At 36.1% G+C, this 6,210-nt stretch overlaps 1 pseudogene; it reads left to right on the top strand.

The window, feature by feature from the left end:
- Positions 1-702: 702 nt before the first annotated feature.
- Positions 703-915, top strand: LOC122907389 (annotated as a pseudogene).
- The last annotated feature ends 5,295 nt before the right edge of the window (positions 916-6,210 follow it).

The following is a 6,210-nucleotide window of genomic DNA, read 5'->3' as shown; positions in this document are numbered from 1 at the left end:
TCTAACTTCCCATGTCCTCCATGCTATTTGTTAGGCTCCACAAATAAGTGAAACCATATGATAATTGACTCTCTCTGCTTGACTTATCACTCAGCATAATCCCTTCCAGTTCCATCCACGTTGCTACAAAAGTTGGGTATTTGTCCTTTCTGATGGAGGCCTAATACTCCATAACTCACTTTTTAGCCTGAGGAGTAAGATGCTTTAAAAGGATTCGATAGATGATAGAGCTTTGACTTTGACCCATTTCTTTGATTTGACTTGTAAATGAAGCACATCAATCTAGAAACAAAAACAAAACAGAGATGAAGAAACATTTCATTGAGAAACACACCACCAGCATATATGATTGGCATGCCTAGCTATGAAGAATTCTGTTTAGGGTCTGATATGTTCAGCCTTTGAAGATACTGCATTCCTTCTTAAAAAATGATGCAATAACTTTTAGAGGACACACTAACTAGGCACCAAAGCAATCTTAAACATTTTAATGGGTGTTAGGGCCTTTCCCTGTGTCAGGGGACAATGAATGAGTGAATTGTGTCAAGTAGATAATTGAGAAATGACACAAAAGGAGAGTATACACGTGCTTTTTTTACATGCTTTAACCAAAGTATATAAGCATACCTTTATACATGCTGACATTCACATTCAAGATCTTGCCTTGAATACAGCAAACCAAATTTAACACACCTGACACCAATGAGCTACTATGGCGACTACTATGGAGGCCTGGGCTACAGCTGTTGAGGATTTGGTGGCCTGGAATGTGGCCATGGCTGTGGATGTGGCAGTTTCTGCAGGCTGGGCTGGGGCTAGGGAGGTTATGGCTGTGGCTGCTTCCACCCTTGGTGGTATGGAGGATATGGATTCATAACTTCTACTGAAATCCTGCCCTGGAAGTTCAACATCTGAGGCCGTAATGGGCTTAACTCAAATTAACCAAAACATGAATGAAGCAACATCAGCTGGGACCAAGCCAAGATGAAAAGTATTTCGCATCTTAGGTTCTAGGAATATGTATCATTTTTTGTTTGCCTGCTTCTGGTATCCCCTACATGCACTTTCATAACTGTAGAATTTCTTAGTTTCCTTTGCAATAAATTATCCTAATTTAAGATGGAATGTGCGGCTTTATTTATTTATTTATTCATTTTTTAGCTGAATTCTGACTTTATCTTTCGCAGCGCATTTCTCATCTTGCGTCCTTTCAAAGAAATAGTACTGAAATTCTGGATACATGTTCCTGCAATTATCATAGTAATATAAACACCTAATAATCACCTAATTTTTGTTAGTGGTATTAGTTTTGATTTAGAATCTTGAAGCTATTATTTCTAGTTTAGCTGGATCTGAAAAAAAATAATTAGCCAGCAATGCTAAGATCAAATACTATTTAAAATATTGAAGGTAGATTTGAAAGACTCATATTTGTTTACTAAACATAAAATTAGTTTTGTTTAGCCAGATAGTAAGGTCTAACCTTTCAGTCAAACTATTCTTAGTTTATTAGCTTTACACTGGCTAGATCAGGGAAAGTAATAGCTTGATGACTTCACCGCATGACTATACTATTTAGCTTGACAGAGTAAAACAACAGCTCTTCTATTTTCTTAATGGTTAATAACATTTGTCCAGATTTTGGAGAAATGCCTTCTGTAGTTATAAAGAAGAATAATCAATACCATCACTTGGAGCAGATATTTTACATTATATTAATATTATATTATTAGAATTTGAAATGACTGTTTTTATGTTTCTCTGGTAGATTTGGAGAAATGCTCCAGCACATCTTTATTTCCAGGGGAAAACTATTGCTTATGTTAAAGAGAACACATCACAGCTGGTTCACCAACCCCAAAACCGAGGCATATTTGTCAGAGTCAAAGAGGCAGAGTGTGACATAGAGAATGAAACCTGTTTGACTTATTTGTAATTTTTTTTGCTTCAGCTTGGCTGAATGAGCATGAAATGTTCAAATTATCAACTATTTTTATTTTTAGAATGATCAAAAAAATGAAACAATTCTGGAAAACAGAAGGCAAAAATAATTAACTAACATTGTTGTGAGGTCATCAAAAATTTGATTAGAACTGAAAACATTAAACAAAAAAGAAAAAGATGAATAAATTAGGTGCTATTATGTTACAGCATTGTTTATTTTTTATTTTTTTTTATTTTTTTTTAAAGATTTTATTTTATTGATTTGAGAGAGAGAGACAGTGAGAGAGAGAATGAGCGAGGAGAAGGTCAGAGAGCGAAGCAGACTCCCCATGGAGCTGGGAGCCTGATGTGGGACTCGATCCCGGGACTCCAGGATCACGCCCTGAGCCGGAGGCAGTCGTCCAACCAACTGCGCCACCCAGGCGTCCCTATATAGCATTATGTTTATATATAGAGAGAATTTAAAGTGGAAAAATTCCATAAGTAACGTGCTAAGTAAAAATAATTTTAATATATAAATCTGACAAAATGCCGACACCCAAAAAGGTAAAGAGTTCCTGCTAATCAATGATAAAATATTGATTAATTGATTAATAGCAAACAAGCCCCCTTAAAAATGGACAAAATACTTGAACAGGCATTTCAAAAGAGAGGATATTTAAGCGGCTTATAAGCTTATGTAAAATTCTCAATGTCATCATTGATCAGGAAAGCCAAATTAAAATAATATTCAGATATCACTATGTACCCTAAAGATTATCAGATTAAGATGTTGAAATGGCCAATGTGGGTAAGGTTGTGGAAAAACTAGAACTTTCATAAGCTGCTGGTGATATTGTAAATTTAGCAACAGTAGTGGAAAATTATTTAGTAGAATCTACTGAAGCTAAATATATATAGTATAAATTAGCAATTGTATGTCCCATGCATGCCCAAAGTAAAGGAATACCTCGGTCTACAAAAAGAACCACTTGTAAAAGATATATAGCAGCTTTATTCATATTAGGAAGAAAAGAAGGAAGGAAGGAAGGAAGGAAGGCAGACAGGCAGGCAGGAAGTGAGGAAGGAATGAAGGGAGGGAGGGAGGGAGGGAGGGAAGGAAATTACACAAATAGAGATTTACAGAGCAAAATAGTAAATAAATTGTGCTTTAGTCATTCAGTGGGCTACTTTACAGTAATGAATACAACAAAACTAAAGCTATATGCAACAATGATGTATCTCACAGAGACAGTGATGTACAAAATCATTCAGGAGAGAAAAGCTGCTGGTATACCCTCTGATGTCATTCTTGTGATGTCCAGATGGGACAAACTCCTAGAGAGTAATACTAACTTGGTAGGGTCAAGAGAAAATTTGGGGAGCTTGAGTGTGATCGATGTAGGTGGTCTGTCAATAAAAGCAAAATATTACTAACTTGTACACTTAGGACTTGGGTATTTTATACTATATTTTAAACAACAACAAAAGCAAATGAAATGATGGCTTTATGTTCCTGTATAGCAGGAAATCTATTCCAGACACTTCCTCCTTTAAACCTTCAGATGCATTTATAGAGATATCCATGTCTAAGGAAGATGTTATCTTTACCTGTAAGAACCTTAGAGTGCATTCACCCACTTAACTCACCCTTACCAGGTTTCTGCAGCATGCTAGTAGTTGTTCAGCAGTCAATGAGTCCAGCTGGGAAAATACATCATTTCATAACTGCTTATATGTTCCAAAAAGCTGGACAGTATATTTGAAGCTATGAGAGTTTGAAAAGAATTTCGATGTTCTGTTCAAATTAAAAATGTATCTGGTGGGGCTCAAGCAGGATTCAGGTCAGTCTTGGGTTTAAGTGATTAACTTCTTGGAGAGGAGCTTAAGGACTTTTTGCCTTCAGTGGGCCTTTTACTCTACCATGTCTTTTTACATTATACTTATATTTTTGGAGATTCTGAAGACATTTCCAATGTTAAAACCTCTATTTCACAGGGTATTAGGCACTTTTTTCTTAGCATCTAAGACCTTACTAAGCATTTCATATCTTCACAGAACTGTTAGTTATTTTCTGAAACAGAAATCAAAACACACAATAGGCAAAAAGATGTAATGAGCACTGAGTGTTATATGGAATTGGGGAATAACTGAACTCTACATCTGAAACTAATGATATACTGTATGTTAATTCATTGAATTTAAATAAAATAAGATTGGGGCACCTAGGTGGCTCAGTGGGTTAAGCCACTGCCTTCGGCTCAGGTCATGATCCCAGGGTCCTGGGATCGAGCCCCACATCGGGCTCTCTGCTCAGCAGGGAGCCTGCTTCCTCCTCTCTCTCTCTGCCTGCCTCTCTGCCTACTTATGATCTCTTGCTGTCAAATAAATAAATAAATAAATTCTTAAAATAATAAAATAAAATAAAGACATAGGCAAAGAGAATACAAAGGCAAAAATATCATGGTAAGAGTTAAGATATATATGGAAGAATTTAAGTATGAATTGTATAAAAAATGGAGGGAAGCCAAAGAGAAATTGTGTATATTTCATTATTTCCCCTATTTCCCAGACCCTAGTGGGGACTGAGAGGAACTGAGGCAAAGTGATACTCAAAAACTGATTGGATAAGAAGGTAAATATTGGATTAGTGGATAGGGAGGAAAAAGTGTCTACACAGCAGGAGGCAGATGTAATCTATTTTTGGATAGATGATATTCCAGAAAGGGAGTCTAGATGGGAATAAAAAGGAATTTTGAATAATCTTTAATGTTGCTTATGATTTTTGATTACTCTGATTGGTCTTTAATATTTGAGCACTATTACTTCATGTTGTTAATCCAAATGTTCATTTTCCAAGCTAGTATTCAAAATCAGAAAAGAGAATATTTTTATGGTGGCCAATGTTATAAAATAAGAGAAAAATGATAGCTTTATTTCAACTTATTTTTTCCCCTGAAGTTCTATATTGGTGTTCACAGCAGGTGAGCTGTTGCTTCCAGAGTTCCAAATGTTTCTTCAGCTTTGAAAAAAAGACTTCACCATGAAGTATTATATGCCTTTGAAGGGATATTAAATTTTAGCACCTTGAATTTAACTAATTTCTTTCATTTAATCCTAAGTGAAGCATAACAATTAAAAATAAGCCAGAGATGATGCAATATTTAATTTTAAAACATAACACTACCAAATGTGTTATTTAACATCCCTGGCTATAAGGAATTTTATTTTGTCTGGGATGTCCAGACTTTGAAAATACAGCAATTCTTTCTCATAAAAAAAGATGCAGTATGTTTAAGGGACACCACACCTAGGCAACAATGCAAATTCAAACACTTTCATGAGTTTGTGGGACTCTTCATATGTCAAGATTGTGTCAAACAGGGGTAACACATAGAATGACTCAAAAATAGGTGGTACGTATTTTGCCACTTGATCTGCTCAGGAGATATAAAACATCACTCTAGACGTGTTGCCATTGATACTCAAAATCTTCTTTGAACAGCAAAACAACTCACCACCCTTGACGCCAGGAGCCATTACACCAACTACTATGGTGGCCTAGGTTGTTGCTGTGGAAGCCTTTATAGCCTGGACTGTGGATATGGCTGGGGATGGGCCAACTTCCCCAGACTGGGCCATGGCTGTGGCTGAAGGGGTCACAGATATGGCTGCTGCCTCCTGCTGTGCTATGGAGGATATGGATTCTCTGGCTTCTACCAAACTCCTGTGTCCATAACCCAACATCTAAAATGACAAGGGGCTTCCCAAAACTGAGCGCAGTATCTGAACATTCAATAAAATGTTGGGATTCTTTCCACAAGTGTATTTATCTTTTCAGAATTTTGGACTTTTCAATATATTTCTACATCTTCCTCATAACTCTAGAATCCTCTTCTTTTGCTTTTATAACTGATTAGTTTATCTGTCCCCCTTCTAATAAAATATCAACTTTGAAAATGAAATGCGGTTTCTATTTTGTTCATGGAACTCAAGTATATGAAAATTATATACTGCTATCACTTTTAGCCCTATAAGACACATCTGCAGATTTTGGGACTATTCCCTGATTAAGTGTAAAGTGATAGAGCCACACAATGTTTATTTTACCTGCTCTGTACGTTGAGACTGCACAAGACCCAGATGAGATTGACTGAAAGGAAAATGCTACTCAATTGTCAATGAGGGAAGCAATCTCCCTGGTTTGGAATAATTTTTTTTCATATACCTCACAAATATACATACAACTAGATGTAAAAACTAATAATTCTAGACTGAAATGAAAAA

This window comes from Neovison vison, chromosome 5 (genome assembly GCF_020171115.1).
Source record: "Neovison vison isolate M4711 chromosome 5, ASM_NN_V1, whole genome shotgun sequence".
In the NCBI taxonomy this organism is placed as follows: domain Eukaryota; kingdom Metazoa; phylum Chordata; class Mammalia; order Carnivora; family Mustelidae; genus Neogale; species Neogale vison.
This window is presented reverse-complemented; position numbering and strand designations above follow the sequence as displayed.